We start from the raw sequence: 5,479 nt of genomic DNA, 5'->3' as shown, positions 1-5,479 counted from the left end.
AGGATCAAGTTTGAAATGATCAAGTTTAAAATAGACATAACGTCTCTGCAAGCAGTAATGGCTGGTATTGAATGCCGTATAAGATACATCTATACATAAGAGTCTGGCATGCGTTTTGGGGCCCTCCAATAGCTGGCACTGAAAATGTTACCATGTCAAGCTGTTCCTCGACCTGCATTGAACCACCATTCTTGATAAGCTACTCAAATGACTTCATAACTAAAGAACCCAAAGCTACTGGCCTGGAATCATTTAACACAGTAGGGGTTCTAGGCTACTGGGACAAATTGGGGGCCGTCTGCAGATTAAGAGATTGTGTAAAAAATATACTGAAACATACTGTACTTGTTCATTGTACTTGTACGTATCCAAAGGAACTGAGCTTTTAATCTTAGTATGCCTGAAGAGGTTTGCATCAATAGCAAATGATGTGGGCAGGCTTTTTTTTTGCCTTTTACATGCCATTTAATGTATTTGGAAACCCATGGTTTATTATTAGGAAAGATCCCGAGTCCTTTACTAAAGAATGTGCTTAAAAAGGAGATGTACTGTAACTGCACACATCTGTAAGTTCATCAACACCTTAAACACTCCTGAAACACAGACCAGTCCAGCGGCGCAATTGAAACACGACTGGAAGGCAAGAGAACTGTGTCATATCTACTGGATGGCTAGAGTGGGTCGCACTGACTCGTTCCAAGGTAATAACATGAGGTATTAAAATGTCTTTAGGCAATTTGGGAAGGATACAACAATGTTACAGTTTTTCACAATTGTTAACACACGTTTCTCAAAACAATAACGGCTTTCTCAAAACTGCACACACAAAATGCTAAACCCTACACTCCCTTCGCAAGATGACTCTTTGCCATCAAATCTCTTAACTGTTCACAAAATGGAACTCTTGTTTTCATTTGGTACACACAGCCATATTTTCAAATGGCACACACATATCATTCATTACAGTAGGCCTACACACAACTAAGCATGTGCCGCACACTACCAAGCATTTACAGCACACTGCAGGGCAAAATTGAAAACACAATCATATAAATGGAACACACCATATGAATGACAATGACTCTGGAGAATGAGCCATTTCTCCTTTTGTAAAATGACTCAGTGTAGGCCTACTTTTTTCATAGTCAAACATAAAACAAAACACAAATATGCAGCCAATTTTTTTTTATTTCTCTACATGATTTAGGCATCATGCCTCCGGTTCATGTCTGGCCAGAGGGCCTCATTCACATCATAGGCAATTTTCTCCCTGTCCAAGCAGCGCTGGAAGAAACGCCTCGAGTGGCGCATAAAGCCCTGACAGGCCTCAACAGTGACTAGGGCTCCAATTGATTTTCACGATTTTTGTATAATGACATTTTTCGATTTTGAATTGGAAAAAAACACCCTAACAGTGACGTCGCCACAAGCCTCCTCCATGGCCTGAAGCAGTGGGACCCGGCTCTGTGGGTTCCGTTCATATACCTTCCACCTCCAAGCTCAAAAGAACTCCTCAATGGGATTCAGGAAAGGAGAATAAGGTGGAAGGTACATTACGGAAAAATGTGGGTGGTCCTGGAACCACTCACGCACTGGAGCAGCCCGGTGGTGCAAATTGCTCACCAGACCTGAATGTTTAGAGATTTGACTATTTGTGTGTTGTAGGTTGATGCTTTGAGATTTTACGTGAGAAGTGTGTGCAACAACTGAACATTGTGTGTAGTGTTTGGACAACAAGGTGTGTTGTAGATTGATGCTTTGAGATTTTATATGAGAAGTGAGTGCAACAACTGAACATTGTGTGTAGTGTTTGGACAATAAGGTTGTAACCACACAAGCCACAACGTGCGCGATTAATTGACACGTGCCATGGGGTACTTTTCATTGCTCACCACACATTTGCCACCTCGGAGCAAAATTAATTGCGACCAGCACAAACTCACAACATTTCGGGTACACCATTTTGTTCCCTTTAGCGTGAGCACCGCCGAGCCAAACCGAAACCAACACGACGCAGCCGCCATTGAAATCTCCCCACAACAACACACACAAACACTTCGCTTCAACCCACGCTGTTGCTTTCACTTTAGTCATGTCTCTATCACACCACACTCACGGTAATATGTCCGTCATGTACAATATATGTGCCATGTACATCCCAAAGACAACCAACACCACGCAGCCACTTTTGGAATCTCCCAACAACAACACACGAGTAGGCATCTGGGTTGCCACGTCGGCGTTGACAAGCAGATAGGTCTGTGTTGCCAGATGTGTGCCAGAAATAAGCAACCACCTTCATGAAAACAAAAAACTGGTACTGAAGAAGGTTTCAGGTGTTATAAATGCAATGGAATTAGTATAGGCCTATAACGGTAGTGAAGAAGGTTTCAGATGTTATACAATACCATGGTATTGGTGTAATGGTACTGAAAAATGTGCGGAAACGGCATAAACTGGTCTGGTTGCTACCCGTGCTAATTAAATAAAAGCACCTGAACAACATTTCTGACAGAATCCTGACAGAACCCCAACAATAGTCTCCCTCCACCATTGTCACCTTGTCACATCGCAGCTGCTGAGATACCTGCCTCTCTTCACACAGAAAGAGGGAGATTTTTCCTCACCTTAGTGCTGCACGTACTCACAGAGTCAATCAGAGTATGTTAAGTATTTTGGATTAGTAAGAATTTCAGTTAGTTTAATATATATATATTTTTTAGTTTTTAGAAAAAAACGTATGTTGCTATGTCAGTGGTTTTCAAACTTTTTCATGTCAAGGACCCCAAAATGTATAGCAATTTGGCCGCCGACCCCCATCTCAAAATATTTTGTTCCAGGGACCCCCAGAAGCAAAGATTTGAGTTCATCCATTTGACATCCATTCTGGCATATCATTTTTGACAACAGCAAATAAAAGACCAGATAAATTAACACTTTATTAATAAAAAAGATTCTGGACATGGTCAATTAAAAAGGTAAAAAGTGATCTACCCTGTTCCCCCCTGCCATATAATTATTAAGAAGGCATTAGAATAAACTTGAAGCAAACGTTGCATTAATTGCTGACCTAGGATCAGTGTCAAATGTAACTTTTAAAATGACCAGCTCTATGATCTATCATCCAGCAAAAAATAATAACCTCACTGCTGAAAATACTTGTACCTGAGGGGGCTGTTAAATAACATTATTACACGGCTTAGTTGGATGCTTGATTCTGATTGGAATTCATCGGTCTGTTATTTTTGAATAAAGACAGATTAACTCAATAACAGACCGCATTCTAATCAAAGACCATTAGCACCTGACTCAGTACAGTATCAATCTGCGTTGCTTGATTGTGTGCCCTTATCCAACATGACAGCCATGTAAACAAACACATGTCATTTTAGCCAAATGACAATGTAATTTAGCTAAACATTGCATGTTTTTGAAAAAGCACTTCACCATGACATTAATATGCATGCATTTATCATTCCCTGGTAGAAGACATGTCCACAGGGGGTACATATTGATTGGTTTACAGGCCCTCAGGAATATATACAGTATTCAGTATTACATCCTTGAGCATTAAACGTCTTTTCATGCAGTGTAAGTGACACACAGACAGTACTTTCACTTCAAAACACAAGACACACTAACGTAAGAACCAGCATTTAACTTTCACAAGGACACAGTACTCACCTGTTTCCTAGGCTGTGTGTTTTCCACTTCCTGGAGCTCATCACCCAACCGGGCTCAGCTGGTCCTCACAGGTGATGGCATTCAGGATCAGAATCTTCTAGCCACAGAGGAGAGGGCAGAGGAGATTGGCCGAAGGGAATTAGGAGCAGGGCATGGAGGTGCAGAGGCAAATCATGGACAAATGGGGAGTGGCTGAGGCTGTGACAGGAAGAGTATGTGAGATGGAGATCAGCAGCATACTGATTAATTAAGCTGGGAAAGCTACTGGTAATATGAGAATACATTTTTTGGAAGATATTAGCTATTTTCAGACCAGCATCAGAACATATATATATATTATTATGATATATATTATTGCAATAATGATATAATTAAATAATATAATACATGAAGTAATCCCAATTAGGATAGTTACACATTATGGAACAGGATGTGTGCATATTTATGGTGGTACAGCATATTAAAATAATGATTAAAAAAAAAAAAAGTCTTGATTCTAAGTAAATGTTCCAAACCTACAAAAGAAAATACAAGTTTAAAAGCATGAAGGCTCCATTTGAAGCTTTGCCATGGGAATCGCTTTCAAATCGATTCACATGAATAAATGATACAAGGCAGACATCCAAACTCTAGCACTGATCTGATCTGTTTACTGCAGTGTAGCTTTTTATCCTGCCTTCTGACAGGCATTAGGGAGCACTATACTAAACCCATTGTTCCTCAAGATATGAAATATGTATGCACATAAACTTGGGAGTAGGAATAATTAGAACTACTGTATATGGAACTGGTTGGCCCTGTGATACGGGTAAAATATGTTTTAATAAGTGCTGGTATATCATTGCCCCAAAATATTTAATTGTTTTAAGAACCATAGTAATTGCATCAAAGAGGCCAGGCCAGCTCTACAATTTTGAACCTGTCTGTCTGTCTGTCTGTCTGTCTGTCTGGTCTTGTCTTGTCTGTCTTGTCTTGTCTTGTCTGTCTGTCTTGTCTGTCTGTCTGTCTGTCTGTCTTGTCTTGTCTTGTCTTGTCTTGTCTTGTCTTGTCTGTCTGTCTTGTCTTGTCTTGTCTTGTCTTGTCTGTCTTGTCTGTCTTGTCTGTCTTGTTGTCTGTCTGTCTTGTCTTGTTGTCTGTCTGTCTTGTCTGTCTTGTTGTCTGTCTGTCTTGTCTGTCTTGTTGTCTGTCTGTCTTGTTGTCTGTCTGTCTGTCTGTCTGTCTGTCTTGTTGTCTGTCTTGTTGTCTGTCTTGTTGTCTGTCTGTCTGTCTGTCTTGTTGTCTGTCTTGTTGTCTGTCTTGTTGTCTGTCTTGTTGTCTGTCTGTCTGTCTTGTCTGTCTGTCTTGTCTGTCTGTCTTGTTGTCTGTCTTGTTGTCTGTCTGTCTTGTTGTCTGTCTGTCTTGTTGTCTTGTTGTCTGTCTGTCTTGTCTGTCTGTCTTGTTGTCTGTCTGTCTTGTTGTCTTGTTGTCTGTCTGTCTTGTCTGTCTGTCTTGTTGTCTGTCTGTCTTGTTGTCTGTCTGTCTTGTTGTCTGTCTGTCTTGTTGTCTGTCTGTCTGTCTTGTTGTCTGTCTGTCTGTCTGTCTTGTTGTCTTGTTGTCTTGTTGTCTGTCTGTCTTGTCTTGTTGTCTGTCTGTCTTGTTGTCTGTCTGTCTTGTCTGTCTTGTTGTCTGTCTTGTTGTCTGTCTGTCTTGTCTTGTTGTCTGTCTGTCTTGTCTGTCTTGTTGTCTGTCTGTCTGTCTGTCTGTCTTGTTGTCTGTCTGTCTTGTTGTCTTGTTGTCTTGTTGTCTGTCTGTCTTG

The sequence above is a fragment of the Gymnoscopelus microlampas genome (genome assembly GCF_963454915.1).
Source record: "Gymnoscopelus microlampas genome assembly, chromosome: 10".
Lineage (NCBI taxonomy): Eukaryota > Metazoa > Chordata > Actinopteri > Myctophiformes > Myctophidae > Gymnoscopelus > Gymnoscopelus microlampas.
This window is presented reverse-complemented; position numbering follows the sequence as displayed.